This window comes from Rhinolophus sinicus, linkage group LG10 (genome assembly GCF_036562045.2).
Source record: "Rhinolophus sinicus isolate RSC01 linkage group LG10, ASM3656204v1, whole genome shotgun sequence".
Classification (NCBI taxonomy): Eukaryota; Metazoa; Chordata; class Mammalia; order Chiroptera; family Rhinolophidae; genus Rhinolophus; species Rhinolophus sinicus.
In genome coordinates, this window is record NC_133759.1 from 105,179,770 (window position 1) to 105,196,048 (window position 16,279).

At 50.9% G+C, this 16,279-nt stretch overlaps 1 long non-coding RNA gene across 2 annotated transcripts; it reads left to right on the top strand.

The window, feature by feature from the left end:
• Positions 1–923: 923 nt before the first annotated feature.
• Positions 924–16,065, top strand: LOC109452410 (uncharacterized). Of its 2 annotated transcripts, none has more exons than XR_012489879.1 (5): positions 924–1,567; positions 3,340–3,627; positions 5,540–5,878; positions 7,743–7,849; positions 8,384–16,065. It is a non-coding gene; the product is annotated as an uncharacterized LOC109452410 (long non-coding RNA). The 2 variants fall into 2 exon arrangements; XR_002138134.2 differs by having other exon boundaries at positions 927–1,567; positions 3,409–3,627.
• Positions 16,066–16,279: the final 214 nt, after the last annotated feature.

The window sequence follows — 16,279 nt, forward strand, 5'->3', positions numbered from 1 at the left end:
CAGAGGACTGGAGAGCAGAGGTAGACTTACGGGGGAGATCACTAACAATGCATGTTCCCAGGCCCCTCCCCTGCTTCTCCCAGGTGGGGCCCAGGGAGCTGCCACCTGAACAGACCCCTGGCCCTTCCTCCACACCATAATATTTGGGAACCTCAGGCAGGGAAGGTTTTGCACCAGCCAGACCCAACGCGACTGTGGGTCTCCTCCTCCTTGGTTCTGTGACCTGGTGTAAATTCTGTCCCCTGTTTGACCCTTGGATTCCTCTTGTATAAAAAGTGGTCACAATGAAAAAATTAGAGTGGTTTCCAGAATGAGAAGTGGCTCAGTACATTTAAAGCAAGAAAGCCGGCTGGGAGGTGGAGGCTTAGAATGCTCCCCTCAGGGCACGGAATTTTGTCCCCAGAGTAAAGGGGAATCATGGGAGGGGTTAGCCCTGGAGAGACACGATCAGATTTTCGTTTTCCAACACTGCAGTGATGAGAAGGGGCTGAGATGGGGAGGAGGCCTGTGCCCGGTGGGTCCAAACCCCTGCCCACTCCAGACAGCTGTGGGACTTTGGGCAACTGATTTAACCTGCCAGTGCCTCCATTTCCTCATCTGTTAAAGGAAGATAAGAGGGTTGTTTATAAGAATTAAATGAGAGAAGTCATGTAAAGCGCACGGCTGGAGTAAGTGCTCAACCCAAAATAGCCATTCTTGTTAATCGGCGAGATTAATCTTAATGAATGACTGCAACAGTTTGTGAAGACCAAAAGGGATGACGTCCCTGAAGGCCCTTTGTACGTGTCTTAGGAACAGTGTGACCCCGCGAGCGTATTATAACAGGACCCCTGGCCCTCCCTGGATGCCCGGAGCCAGGTAGGCGCCGGCTGGGCACTGACAACCCAGATTGGACTCCCACCCCCTCCTCCACGATGCCCTGGCCCGGACCCACCCACATGACCCCGCTTCCTGTTTGTGATGCCAACTCCAGAGGGAGGAAATCAGTGCCCCCGCCCTGGAGCTTGAGGGCAGGAATGTGGACGTGTTGACGTCAAAGTGTGTCCTAGTTCAGGGAAGTTGGGATGGGAAGGGCTTCCTGCCGCACTGCATTTGATCCCAGGCCTGAGCGAGGCAGCGGAAGCCAGTCCTGAGGGAGTCTAGCTCCCAGAACTTTCTGTGGTAGACACTGCTGAGGACAAGTCAGGGTCCTACCCCAACTCAGCTGTGTGACCCTGGGCAAATCACCTCCCCTCCCAAGCCTCAGCTCCCTCATGTGCAGAGCGGGGATAGATGTGCATACCAGCATCATTCACTGACAAGACGCAGATTCTGGGGCCCAGGCTGCCCTTTGCGGACACCCCTGGCTGGTGGGACGGGGAGGGAGAGGAGGCACCAAAGCCAGCAGACGGGGGTGTGAAGCATTTCTGGAGGTGGCTACAAGGAGGTTTCCCAGCATTGGGCCTGTGACTCAGGCTGAAGCTTGCACCCTGGCACTTCCTGGCCCAGTGACTCAGTTTCCCCAATTCTGCAGAGCCATCAAACCACACCTGCTCGTTGGCCTTGAAGAGGATTTGAGGCATGGCTGGTATGTGTCCGTGGGGGGTCTTTGATACTATTCATCAGGCACTTACCACGTGTTCAGGGCCTTACCTGTGTGTTTTCATTGGAGTTCCAGTTGAGCCCAAAATGGTAGGGGCTGTGATTAGTCCCATTTTACAGGAGGGTAAATTGAGGCTCGGGAAGCTGAAGGAACTTGCCCAAGGTCACAGAGCTAGAAAGTGGCAGAGCCAGGCAGAGAGCCAGAGCTGACCTTTCTGACATCAGCAACATGCTCCCCATTGGAGAGACCTCCTAACGTGGCAGACAGCGCTCTGGACCGCAGCAGGGCCATCACTTCAGAGTGCATGCCCAGGAATCTCTCCAGCCCACTCTGCCAGCCCGACTTTGGCCCCTGGGACTTGAGGAGCTAACACAGACCATTGAAACCTGTGTGCAGATCTGCCTTCCCTTCCCTGTTGATCACCTGTGCCCCCAGAGCGCCGGGCTGGAGTCAGACTCTCCTCTGCCCCACGCTCCCTGGAAAGCCATGATCTAGGCTCTCCGCTCCTGCACACCTCGGTTTCCCCAGCTGTGATGTTGGGTGAGGGCTTGTATGTCCATGGGGGCTGGAAGGATGTCCTGAGGACGGCTCAGAGCAAGGCCTTGGCACAGCCTGGATACCCCGAAGGTGACTAACTGTCAGGGAAACTTCCTGGGAAGGGCACCAGGAGTAGTTTCCGGAGCCTTCTGTGGCCCTCCACTCTGTTCGACCCCCGTTTCCTGCCCACCTTCACATTCCCTCTCTAGGACACTGCTCAGCCCCTCTTTGGGGCCGGAGAGACCTAGGTTAGACTCTAGACTGGGCCGCTCACTAGCTGTGTGACCTTGACCATTCTCTCTGAGTCTCATCTCTCTGTATAAATACATAAGGATAGTGCCAGCCACATTTCAAGGTTGTTAAAGATGAAGACATCGTGTCTTAAAAGTACCTGGTAGGAAGTCTGATGTAGAATAATCATCTCATAAATCATGGCCATTGTTATTGCTGTTGTTGGCATTTATTTATAAATGTCCAGATGACAGAGGGGATCCCTGGGTGACTATAGGGCCCTTTCCCCGGTGCCCAGTAGGTGGTGGCAGAGGTCCCTATTAACGCCTAAGTGAGCACTCCTGCAATGAATGAAACCTTCACAGCGGCCGCTGGGAAACCAGATTTAGAAGTTGAGGTGTCCCTGAGTTTCCAGGCCTGTTAATCCCTCCTGAGCACTCCACCAACATGTGTGGGCCCAGGGGCAGTGTGAATGGGGGAAGGGCAGTAACTGCTGGCCAATGGACACCTAGGGAAGGAGAGTACTGACCACTGCAAAAGACAGCTTGGTGTCAATCCCTTTGGGTGTATACCCAGAAATGGAGTTGCTGGGTCATGTGGTAGTTCTATTTTTAATTTCTTGAGGAACCTCCATACTGTTTTCCATAGTGGCTGTACCATTTTGCATTCACACCATCAGAGTGCAAGGGTTGCAATTTCTCCATGTCCTTCTCAACACTTGTGGTCTTTGTTTTTTGACACTAGCCTAACAGATGTAAGGTTCTGATTGCATCTCCCTGATAATTAGTGACGTTGAGCATTTTCCATGTACCTGTTGACCCTTTGTATGTCTTCTTTGGAGAAATGCCCATGAAATGCCAAGTCTTTGGTCCATTTTTAAATCGGGTTATTAGTTTTCTTGCTATTAAGTTGTAGGAGTTTCTTATGTATTGTGGATGTATAGCTCTTATCAGATATATGGTTTGCAAATATTTTCTCCCATCCTGTAGGTTGCCTTTGCACTCTGTTAAATGATTCCTTTGCTGTGCATAAACTTTGAAGTTTGATGTTCACTGCAGCATTATTCACAAAAGCCAAGACGTGGAAGCAACATAAATGTCAACTGATGGATGAATGGATAAAGAAAATGTGATATATACACACAATGGAGTGTTATTTGGCCACAAAAAAGAAGGAAATCTTGTAATATGTAACAACATGGATGAACGTTGAGGACACTGCTAAGTGAAATAAGCCAGACACAAAGAACGAATACTGCATGATTCCACTTTTATGAGGTACCTACAGGAGTCAAACTCATAAAAGCAGAGAGTAGCATGGTGGGTGCCAGGGGCCTGGGGGCCGTGGGAGGGGGGAGGAGACGTTGCTATCGCTGAGTATGAAGTTTCAGTTTAGCAAGATGAGTAAGTTCTGGAGCTCTGCTCTACAGCACGGTGCATATGTTAACAGCGCTGTGTTGTACGTCTGATAGCTTGTTGAGAGGGTAGATCTCATATTAAGTGTTCTTACCACCATCAAATTAAATTTTAAAAAGAAAGAAAGCTCAAGTGAAAGCAGCCATGGGAATCTGAAAAATGGTTGTGGGGAGAAGCAGAGGAGGGGGCGGCTAGTCCTTCCTCCTTGCCACCTCCACGGGCCTCCACTGCCCTCCCTCTCCTCTCCTCTATCTCTTCTTCTTCCTCCCTCTTTCCCTTCCTTCCTCCCTTTCTTCCTTCCTTCCTTCCTTCCTTCTGTATGCACTGTGTACCTACTATGTGCCAGGTTCTATATCATGAGCTGGGAACACAGCAGAGAGCAAGACAAGGGCTGTGCCCTCTGGAACCTCCAAACTAATGGGGACAGATGATGAACAGATACATAGAAGAAATAAGAAAGATCCTTCCAGATCCTGGCAAGTGTCAGGAGAAAATAAAACTAAGTGGTAAGAATGCCCAAGGAGAAGGGGTGAGGAAGGCAGTGGGGAGTTGACCAGGGGGAAGGGTGCGCAGGCAGAGGGAGCAGCTTGAGCAAAGGCCCCGAGGCGTGCAGCTGTGACATGCCAGTGGTGGCCAGCCTGGGCAGGGGGTCTGCAAGGCGCAGACTAAAAGGTCATCTGACTGCTGCAGCAACCATGACAGCCACTAACACGGGCTGAGCACCAACTAGGTGCTGGGCACTGTTATTCCCCATTTCACAGTTGACGAAACTGTAGGAGAAGCCACAGCCAAAGCAGGGTCTTCAGGGCTCCTGGAAATCTCCAGGAACTGATGAGGAGAAGCAAGAGAGAATGGATCGCAAAATTAACATTTATCTAGCATCTCCTAGGTGCCGTGCACCCTGCTGGGTTATTTGATGTTATTTTTAAATGCTTGTCATCATCACTCAAGAGAACCGTGCCAGTATGAGATAATGAAACTGAGGGCCCAAGAGGGGAGGTGATTTGCCCAAGGTCACAGTCAGGGAATGACAGGTCTTCCCCATCTGCCCTTCTGGGTTCCCTATGCCCAGAAGCCTCAGAGCTATCTGAGAGCTGGCCTTCCTCAGGCCCTTCCAACTCTCTGGCTGCAGCAACTCAGGACCCCTTGAGGCCAACACGTGACCTACAGCATCTCCTGGGAAGGGCAGGGGCCCGTGAACCACCTGGAGTTCGGAGCAGAGCAGGGAAGCACATGGAAGCGCTGACTCAGCCAGGCGCTATGGGAGTTTGAAAAACTGGGGCAAACACCCCCCATGCACAGCCACGGCCCTACACCATGCAGCAAGGACTCTCACTTGTGGTGGCATGGCTGAGCTTCACTGTCCTTGAAGCAGGTGGGATTCTGCCCATGGCTCAGATGAAGAAACTGAGGCTTCCGGGGGGAAGTAACTTGTGCAAGATCACCCAGCCAGAGAATGACCGAGCTGGGTTAGGGGACCGGTGGGGTGACCCAGACTTTGCTTAGTGTGCCAGGCGGGGCCTCTTTCTCGGGAGACAGACTCGTAGATGGCTCAGGAAGGAGTAGAGGCTTGGGGTATAGGAACTGTGGGGCCAGGCTTGACAGTCTCCAGGTGCCCCCCCCAGTTGGCCCAGCGCCCGGATGACTGTGCCCAAATGCAATGTGCCCACGTCATGCTGTCCTTCAGAATCCTTCAGGGGCTCCCCAATGGTACAGGATCAAGGTCCAGACCTTAACTTGGCTTTCTGGTTCCTTCCTATGCTGACCCTTGCAGACCATGTTGGCCCGTGCCTCGACTCCTGAGCCCTGCATCCTGCACTCCACCACCCTGATGTTACGACACCACAGAGAAGGGACGAAGAAAGAATTCCAGCAACTTCTAACACAGCCATAGATTATGTTGTCCTTGATTTTAAAGGCAGTGGAACTGGAAAGAAAGCCTGAACTTGACTTGATAGGCTTCCTGTCACTCACCAGGTCTGAAACTATTCTGTGGTTATCGCAGCACTGAGCAAATGGGCTGTGGACGGAAGTCAGGGTTTCAGCAAGGGACATGCGTGTATGGAAGGCCGACCATGAGGAAGAAGCCTGCTGCGTTGGACTCGACTTTGAGGTAAAAGTGAGCTCATGCTCTAAGTAGAGGTAAACCTTGGGTTCTAGCTCTGTCTGCTGAAAGGGCCTGCGGTCAATGACACCCCGGGAGCAATGAGCCCACCTAGCACCCAGATCTTGGTTTCTAAATATCATTCCCCAATAAAAGGAACCAGGGCAATGGGGAGACTTGGATGATTCAAGGTTGAAACAGGAAAAATGCAAGATGAGCCTGGAACATCAAGTTTTGGCAGAAAATATGGAAATGACCAAAGAATGGGGGAGGGGGCGAGAGAGAGAAAGAGAGAGAGAGAGAGAAAGGAAGTGGTGGCTCTGAGTAGGAGGGCAGAGCTGGAGAGAGAAAGATGTCATTGGGTTCTAGATATAGCTGAAGGTGGGGAGAGTGGCTTTCCTGAGAGTCAGACAGGGGGATAAGAGAAAGAGCAGAGTCAAGGAATTTTCCAAGATTTGGATCCGAGCCCCTAGAAGGATGGAGGTGTCAAGTTCTTCACAAACAGGAAACTGAGGCACGCAAAGCCAAGTCAGCTGCCTGAGATCACACAGCTGGTCCTGGGCCGAGCTGGAATCTGAGCCCAGGCCTCTGGTTTTGGAATCTTTGAGCACCCCAATCTGGTGTGGTGCTCAGCAAATGTTAAACTTTGACAGAAGAGTTTTTGAGGGAGGGAGGATGGAGAGAGAGAGAGAGAGAGCGAGTGCATCTGTGTTGGGAATGCGACAGCGTCGCTGGTTGGAGTGGAAAGTGTAGCTTTGGAGCACACAGACTGGGACGCCAGGAAGGCTGGTGTTCTGAGGCCCAGCTGCCCCTGTAGTTTCATTTGGATGACATTGGCCACGCCAGCCTGTGTGAGCCAGCCTGTTTCCTGCATTGTCGCGGGGATGGGGACGGCACCTACAGGTGCCTGGCACAGGCACGCCCTTCTCCTCCTCCCGCTCAGGGTGCCGTCACCATGGAAAGGAACCAACAGGCCTCCGCAGTATTTGGGCAACTCAGGCTGGAAGGGCTCCTCCTCATGCTGGGGACGTGCCCAGGCCTAGGCCCATTGGGGTGTGGGCTGCAGGTGGGGCGTGGGGAATTCTGGGGCTGACACCCCAGAGGAGAGCAAAGCCAGAAACAGGGCTGCTCCTGAGTACCCATGGGATGGGTGACCAGCCTCCATCTCAGGCCTTCCTCCTTCAACCATGCCCAAGAGCAACTGCTAATCTCAATGTACAGATGGGGAAGCTGAGGCTCGGAGAGGCAAGGTCACTTGGCCAAAGTGAAACGACCAAGAAGTGATAGAAGCGGTTTAGATCCTGAAGCCTATGTTCTTTCCCTGTGTCACAGGCCTGTGACTGACCCCTGCGTGAGGGCAGTTCATCCCTGAAAACCAAAAGGTTTTTATCAATTTTGTCCCAAAACTCATCTGGCAAGTCCCAACTCTGCCACTTAGCTGTGAGGCCCCAGGCACGCGATCTCATTGTCCTAAGCTTCAGTGTTCCGTAAAATGGGAGAGTGGCCATGCCATGCTCATCGGCAGGCATGAGGCCTGAGTGACTGTGTGTGGAGCCCCGCCATCTGTTTACCAAGCCCACAGGGGATTCTGGTGCCTGCTCACGTTTGGGCACCAGTCTTGTAGTGACACCGACCGTGTCACTTTCCTGCTCTAGACCCTCTGATGGCTCCCCATCACCTTCTGGAAAAATCCAAGAGCCATAGCATAACCTGAACCGATAAGAAACTATTTATTGATAGTCTTTGTTATTTGCATTCACATTGCATATTTGTATGTTTCGATGCAGAAACATCAGTGTGCTTGCTTACAGAAGACCCCCCATTGTGTATGTTATGTAATATATGGTGTATTTCCCTTTTTAAAATCTTTCAGATTTTCAGAATTCTGAAACCTCCAGCCCCAAGAGTTTGGGATAAGGAATTGTGGACCCTTGATACTCAAAGACATCTTCCAGGCACCAGGCTGAGCACTTTGCACAGGTATTTAATCCTCACGGTAACCTAAGCAGACACTATTATTGTACCCATTTGATAGATGAAGACACTGAGGCTCCAAACAGCGGAGCAACTTGCCCAGTTCACTAGAGTGAGGTCCAGAATCTGAACCTCAGCCTGCCACTGGGGGCCACACGCATAGTCAACATGTGCCATTGTTTTCTCCTGCCCACTTTGCAGTCCGCCAGCAGCTGGGGTCAGGCACACAGGACTGAGGCACAAGTCGCAGCACTACCCTCCAGTAGCCTGTCACCTGACTTGGGAAACAGGCCAGGCACCTCATGTCAGTCAGGGCCTTCAAGGGAGGGCTTTGAACACGTACAAGCCCTTGGACTTTATCCAGAAAGCCATGGGTGCCAGGGAAAGGTCTAGAGCAGGAAAGTGACATGGTCAGCTTGATGCCAAGAGAGTGGTGATCACACGTGAGTGGGCATCCCCGAGGCCTTATTAAACACAGACTCCTGAGCCCCACCCCAGAGTTCCCGATTCAGTAGGTCTGGGAATTTTCATTTCTAACAGGTTCCATGGTGATGCTGCGGCTGGTGGTGCGAGGACCCGACTTTGAGACCTGCTGCTTTAGAACAACAGCGGTGTGGAGGGTCACAGGAGCACCCCAGTATTTACAGGGGTGGGGCTGCTGTGTATGGGGTACCAGGAACATGCCACCTGGGTCACTTAATCCTCACAGCTCACAGATGACGAATCACTGAGACTCAGGGAGGAGAAACTACTTGCACGTGGCAGGGAATCCATCCTGGGGACTTGGGGCTCCAGAGGGACCCACACTGCCCCGCCTCTGAGGTGGGGCCTCAGATGGGCCCTTGGAGGACAGAACTGGGTGCTCTGTCCTTAGTAACCTGCTCTGAACAGTCACTAAGTCAGGTGAGCAGACGGGGGGTTGCTGTGTTTCCAGGCCCTGGACCCTTATTCGCTCTACCTGTGGGCCCCCTGCTGCAGTGTGTCTGCCCTAACCCCCGCCATGCAGCAGGGCAGCCAGGTACTAGTAGGTCAGGTTCTACCAGGCTGCAGCAGAGAGACAGAAACGGGTCATTGGGCCAGCCTACAGCCCCCATCCCTGGAGAACCCCTGCCCCTGCCTCGAATTCCCCAAATGGCTGCATCAGGGAAATGAAGGCGACTGCCCTCACAGTCCCTGTTTGCCGGTCGGTTCTTGACGTCAGCACCCCTCGGAGGGGCCCAGCCTGGAGATGGCCCTTCTCCCTGTTCCCCCAGGAAGGGACAGCACTGGGGGAACCAGTGACTGTCCTGTCTCTGCTCTCAAGAAGGCTCATTGTCCTGGTCCCTTTCCTGGCTGAGTCACCTTGAGCCCCGGTCTGGCCTTCTCTTTCCTCGTTTGTAGATTGCCTGCCTCACAGGCTGTAGGAAGTGGTGGTGGTGGGGGGGGGTGCAAAAATATCAGGAAATCCACTGCTCCCTGAGCACCTACTATGTGCCAGGCCTATTGTCAGGTATCTGCTAGGCACCCTCTCATTAGCATGACAGATGCAGCGAGGTTTGACATGGGCCGTGCTCCCCTTCCAGGGCCCTCTCTCCAGCTCCGCTGATCTACCTGTCTCCCCAAACGGGCCTGGGACACCCCACCCCACCACCACCTCCCATGGCTGTGCTCACACAGGTCTTGTACATCTGTCTTTTTTTTGGAGAGAAAGTGAAAGATTGGAAGCAAATAAGGCAAATCGTTAAGGGTTAATGGGAGTGAGGGGTGCTTATCCGCAATAGGATTTTCTGAACTTTTCCATATGTTTGAGACATTGTGTGATATAATCACGCTGGCCCGGCGAGTGTGTAGCTGGCCTTGAAGGAGGAAGGTGGGACTGAGGAATTGGGTCAGGAGTGGGCCACGCTCCTGCCATCCAGATGTGATGGTGGAGAAGACTGGAGGCCGTGACTCCCTGAGAAATGCTGGGATCTTCTGAATGTTTCTGAAACTCTGAAGTCCCCCATCCCCTGGTCAGCTCTTGGCAAGGGTGTGGACCTGGTGAGCCCATCATCCAACAGAGTGAGCCGGGAGCCCAAGGCCAAGCCTAGGTATACCCTTCAGGGTTCCCTTCTCAGGCTCCCTGCAGGGCACGCATGGGGTAATGGTGGGAATTTAAGCCATCCCTGGGAGCCCCTGTGGTTCCACGGCCAGCATAAGCCCCAGTCCACCGTCCTGGTGGCCAGTGGGGTGGCCTTGGGGCCCTGCAAGCCCGCCAGGCTCCAAGTCCCCAAGCCCCGGGCATGGTGGAAAGCACCGCGGCTGCAGCAGTGGGTTGGCTATGGCATGTTGTTCTGTTGCTAAGTTCTGCGCTGATCAATCTGGGCCCCATGGGTTTTTTCCCCCAGTTTCATGTTCTGACGGGAACTGTGCGAGTCTGGAGCGAGTTAATCGCAGCCACAGCATTCCAGAGCATGTGACGCTGCGAGTTCCTCCTTGGCCCAGATCCTGAGTCCACACCCTCCCCAGCTGCCTAGCAGGATGGTCAGGAGAGCAGCTCAGACCGAGGCTGGGTGATGGGCTATCGGGCTTGACCGGCCCTCACTGTCCGTTCAAGAAGTCAACCTGCCTTCTGGTGAGAAGGATGAGGTTGTCGGGTCGTGACTGAATCCTGCTTGTTGGTTTCACAGTTCCACGTTCTGGTATTTAAAGCTCCAAACATTTGGTTCCAAAAATCATTCCCAGCCCCAGGTACCACAGTGCTCTGCACCGTGTCTCTGAGCCAGGCCTGCCGTTCTCCCAGGTCGCCTGGTGCCTGCGTTCCCCTCTCCCTCCCTCCTATCTCCACCCAGCGGATCTGACCCTTAGTTCCTTCCTTCCTTTCCTCTTTTCTTCAGGCAATAATCATGCTCTCCTAGCCCTTACACTTTAGAGTAGGGGTGTTCAAACTTTTTTCAACGTTTTTCACCAAGGGCCATATGCGGTAAAATACACAAACAGCCAGGGCACTCACTCGAGGTGAAGTACGTATTGCCTCACCTGGTTTATATACGTAAACTAAATATATTTTTGGAATTTGCTGCGGGCCAATTAACAATGGATTGCGAACCGCAGTTGGCCCGGGCCGCAGTTTTGACACCCCTGCTTTAGAGAGACAGACAATACTGTAAAAATGTTTAATTATTTATACATTTTAAATAACGTTATAGTGTAACATAATTTCAGGTAGAAGTGAGTACTTTGACAAAAAACTAAGGCGGGAAAGGGGTGAAGAGATTTCTGTGGTGTATATGTGTGAGAGAGAGTTGGGGGTCAGAGGAGGCTGTAAGGAGGTGATATTTGGGCAGAGACCTGGAAGGGAAGGCAGCCGCCATGGAAACATCTAGAGAAGGGCATGTCAGGGGGGGAATGGCAGGAGGCCTGTGTGGTCACAGCCTGTGTGGTTGAAGGGTGCCGAGGCAGGAGGAGGGAGGTGAGAAGAGAGCTGGGCCCTGAGTGTCTAGGGGTCAGTGAGCTGTAAGGATTTGGGGTTACAAGTGTGATGGAAAGTAACTGGGACATCCAATGCATAGAGGTGGCATTATCAGAGTTGTGTTTTGAAAGGATCTCTCCGGCTGCCTCCGGGCCCTGAGTACAAGCAGAAATGGACCGGAGCTTGGAGGCTCCCACTGTAGAGATGGGCCAGGCCTGGGGAGAGCACGGGTGGAGGCAAGAGAGGTAGCTGGTTTAAGGATACATTTTGAAAGGACTGGTGGGTGATGCAAGGTGGAGAGTGCGAGGGAGAGAGAGAGGGAGGGAGTCAACATCAGCTCCAGGGTTTGGGGCCGAGCCACTGCTGGGCGGGGGGAAGATGTGAGCAGAGCAGGTTTGTGGGGCAAAATGAAGAGGTTGGTGTGGGTTCCAGACAGCCTGGAGCCTTGTGAGCCATGGAAATAATAAACAAACCCGCTCTGTGTTGGTTCTGAGGAGCCATTGTTGGTTTTAGACAGGAGAATTCCAGAACAGTCCAGATAGTACCTCCTCTGAGGAGCTCCCAGTGCAAGTGGCCTCCCCCTTGTCATAGAGTTACTGCATCTTGGAATTTTGACTTGGTTTCCCCAAAATTGTGTGTCACTGTGAAAGCTTTTGCTTATGTGCCAGGCACTATGCAGGCCCCTGTACCAGCTCTGCTGCGTTAATTAGGGGTTATGGACTGTTTCCCACTCCCCGGCTTCCCAGAGGAGGAGATAGGCACAGAGAGGAGTGGTAACTTGCCCAAGGTCACACAGCCGAGAAGCTGGGATTCAGACCCAGACATGCTGGCTCCAGAGTCTATGTGTCAATCCCCTGCACCCACTCTCTGACGCTTTTCTCTTCCTCACCACCACCAATCCACATGCACAGGGCTCCGTGCAACTGTGCACGGAGAGACCTCCAGGAAAACCTGTGGTGGACATTTCTGCTCCAGGCTGGTTTAATCTGCAGGCCTCCTCTCTGTGTTTGTTAATCCACTAGATAAATATTTATATGTGATGGCCAGGGCTGGGGGCTGCTGGGAAGCCAAGAGAGGAGCCTGTGTTTCTGCCTGCACAGTGATGGAGGGAAGAGGGGGGCAGGTGAGGACTGGGGTGCCCGGGAATCACTTCTGCAGGACGCTCAGGGCCTGGAGAGCTGGCTCGGAGAGGGCACGAGAGCACATGGGGGAACAGAGACTGTCTTAGAACCACCCCAACCTGTGTGACCGCGGGCAAGTCACCCACCTCTCCCAGCCTGTTTCCGCCTGGCTATAAAGGGGCAGTGAAACCTGTGTCCTGGAGTTATCACGAGGGTTCCGAGACGACTCAGCAGCAAACCTCGCCTGGTCGTTCTTTCTTTCTAATTCAGGGAAAAACTGGCCACCGCCACTCAGTCAGGAGACCCTGGACTTCCATTTTTCAGGCTGGATTTAATAACACACAAATTTCCTGTACTTTACTCTGAGAAGTTTCCTTTCTCAGAGAGGCCGGAGTGTGGCAAAAGGTTGAGTAGTGGGTCTTGGCTTTCCAGCCCTCCCCCCCCAGCCCCCCCCTGCCATGTCACTCTGGGCTGGGTGGCAGGGGACACTGGGACACACGGATTCTCAGCTGTTACTTTGACACTGCAGATTCCAGGGCCTTATTTAGAACCTTTGCTGCGGAGGGGGATCCACTCCCCCCACAGTAATTCACCTGCTATCCCCCCACCCCAGGGTGAGCAAGGGCTCAGGTTCTGGAGCCAGGCTGGCTCCCTGACCTTGGGCACAGCCTCAGAACTCTAGTCCAGAAACCTGTCCTGCCACAGGGTCAGCTGGCTCTGCCCCAGGCTCCTCAGTTTAGTAGCTATGATGGAGTGAGCTTGTGACCCAGAGAGGAAGAAAGTGAAGGCCTTCCTCAAGGAAGGGAGGTGTGGCTGCTTCATCCTCTGAGATAACCTGTGCCTCTGCCCATACCGTGAGAATTAAAAACCACGTAAGACTGTGTGTGTCTTAAAAGGAATATACATAATATTACATACTGTCTAGAAGAAAGACTAGAAGGAAAGACAACAATAGGTTGACAGTTCCTGTCTCCAGGTGGTGTGAGACTCTGAACAATTTTTATTTATCTATTTCTTCTATAGTTTCTAAATTTTTCTCCATTGAACGTGCACTACCATTAAAATCAGGAGAAAAATTACCTTGTTCAAAAAAGGATATAGTGTATTGTTTAAAAATGAAACTCAAAGATACAGTAGAAAAATATAAAATATCTTCTTTTGGGGATGAGAAAAGTAAAACACTGAAAAGCAAAAATAACATATAAAATTACATATAACCCAGATGAGAACAGGATATACGTAAGATATGTGACTAAAATAATATGTGAGATATGTGTGTGTATTTTTATATTCTAAATGAGAAAATTACATGTGAGATAGAATAAAAATAATGTACTTTTTATCCAGTTCCCCATTACAACACATACTTAGGGCTCTCTGTAATTTACTTGTCTTTCTCTTCTGCTAGATTATGAGGTACTCAAGGGCAGAAGTAAAGTTGTATTTGTCTCTGTGTCCCTCTGAGGACCTGCCACATAGTAGGTACTCAATAAATGTTTATGAATGAACAAATGAATATCTTCTTTAAAATAAAGACACATTAAAACTCTAAGAACTTAAAGTATACCAGGAAGGGGTATAAGAATGTGTCTGACAAGTTAATAAACCATAGAGGGTTGTATATTCTCTGACAGGAGCCCCCAGGACTGTTCCAGAGCCAGTGACCAATCAGAGTCATCTGGGTAGCTTGTGGGCCCTGTGTCTTGCCCTCCAGGCTGCAGGTCCAGGTGGACAGACTGTCCTTGCTCCTCTCTGAACCCAAGGCGCCCAACACAACCTGGACTGACTCAGAAATCTGGTGGAAATGTGTCAACAACAATCAGAAAAAGGCATTGACAAGATGCTCTTTATTCCACAAAAGACTAAGATAGGCCCTCGATATCAGACAAAAAGACAGGAGGGGGCGCCCCACGGATAGGCCCTTAAAGGTAGATCGGAGCCTTCCATTCCCACCACTGCTTCCGCCCTGGGGACAAGAGGAATCCCACACCATGAATTTGGGGGAAGTGCCATTGGCTCAGGGGGAAACACTAATAGTAAGAGGGAACAGAAAATAGTCTTATTTCCCTTCCATGCCTTGGTGCTGTATTTACTTGTCATTTTCCCTGCTAGCCTGTGTTCCACACATAGAGGTTGGAGCTTTGGCCATCTTTGTCCGAGAAATTCTAAATAGTTGATTAAATTCAAATGGCATTTAACTACTATGTACTATGTATGTATTGAATAAATGAATGGATCGAGACCCATTTTTATAGCATTCCCACTCCCACCGCCCAGGCATTTTCACTGGGGACACCAGAATCAGTAAGAATTTGGGCATTCATTCAGAAATAGTCACTGGGCTTCTAGTATGTTCCTGGCACAGATGTTGCTCCCACAGTCATGAAGTTCACTTGTTCTGTCATAGCCACAAATGACACTTTAAATCCACTCCACGCTACACGTTTTGACTTGGGGGATTTCTTTTTCCTTTGAGAAGAAAGTAGATTCTACTCCCAGAAAAATACCCAAAGGAAATGAAAACATATGTCCACACAAAACTTGTCCGTGTGTTCATAGCAGCATTATTCATAATACCCCCCAAATGGAAACAACCCAAATGTCCATAAGCCGATCAACGAATAAATAAAGTTTGGTATATCCACACACTCGAATATTACTCAGCTATAAAGGAACGAAACACTGATATATCCTATAACATGGATGGACCTGGGCAACATTACGCTACGTGAAAGAAGCTAAACACAGATCACATGTGATTCCATTTATGTTGTGTCCAGAAAGAGATAAATCTATAAAAACAGAAAGTAGATTCGTGGTTGTCTAGTGCTGGTGGGGAGGGGGAACGGGGAGTGGCTGCTAATGGGTGGCAGGTTTATTTTTGGGGTGATGGAAATGTGCCGAAACTAATTGTAATGATGGCTGCACAACTGACTATATTGAAAAACCACTGAATCATACATTTTAAATAGGTAAATTATATGGCATGTGAATTATATCTCAATAAAACTGTTACAAAACAAAAAAGGAAGAAAGGAGAGAATTTCCCCTTTTTAGAGCATGCAGTGTCCTGGAAATGGATTTCACAATCAAGTGGTCTGCTTTGGTTTATGAGTGGAATTTTTCTTTTTCACCAGCTTTGAGCTCATTCTTCACAGCAACTTTTCTCAAGGTTTATGCTCAGAAGTCCCTGCCCCCAAGCCCCTGCCTCGACCACTGCCTGTCCCCAGGCCAGACAACCCTCTCCGTGGCCCTTGGCCTAGCTAATTCCACACCCCCAGCCCACCCGCTGTGCCCACACTGCTCAGCTGCTGCCAACTCCCAAATGCCAGAGCTGCCACCTGGGCCCCTGGCGACGCAAGGGCCCACAGTGTTGTGATGTGTTTGGATGGGAGTGTGTTTGGTGCCAGCGTTTCTAGGCTCCAAGGGTGAGTAATCCCATCTGCATTTCTGGTTTCAGTTGCCTGGACTATTCAGCTGGGGGACCTCAAACCTCTCAGCTGTTTCTGGAGAAGCTTGTCTTCCAGTTATGGATACATGAGCTTAATTAAAACCCATTCTCCAGCCCCCTTATCCACACTCACACATGTGTGTGCCCAACAAATATGTATTGAGCACCTACTATGTGCCAGACACTATTCTGGGGATACAGCAACGACAAGACAGTTCTTGTTCTAATGGAACAACAAAAAATACACAATTTTTTTTTTTAAGGAAATAAAAAATCTAGACTGTGTTAGAAGTGATGTTCAGATAAATGAACCAGTGTAAGGTGACTGTGAGGACTTAGAAGAGCTCCTTCCAGTTGTGGGCGGTGGAGGAAGTGGCTGCTCAGGGGAGGGGGCTGAGAAAGAGGCATCTGTGTGAAGATCTGGAAAAAGAATG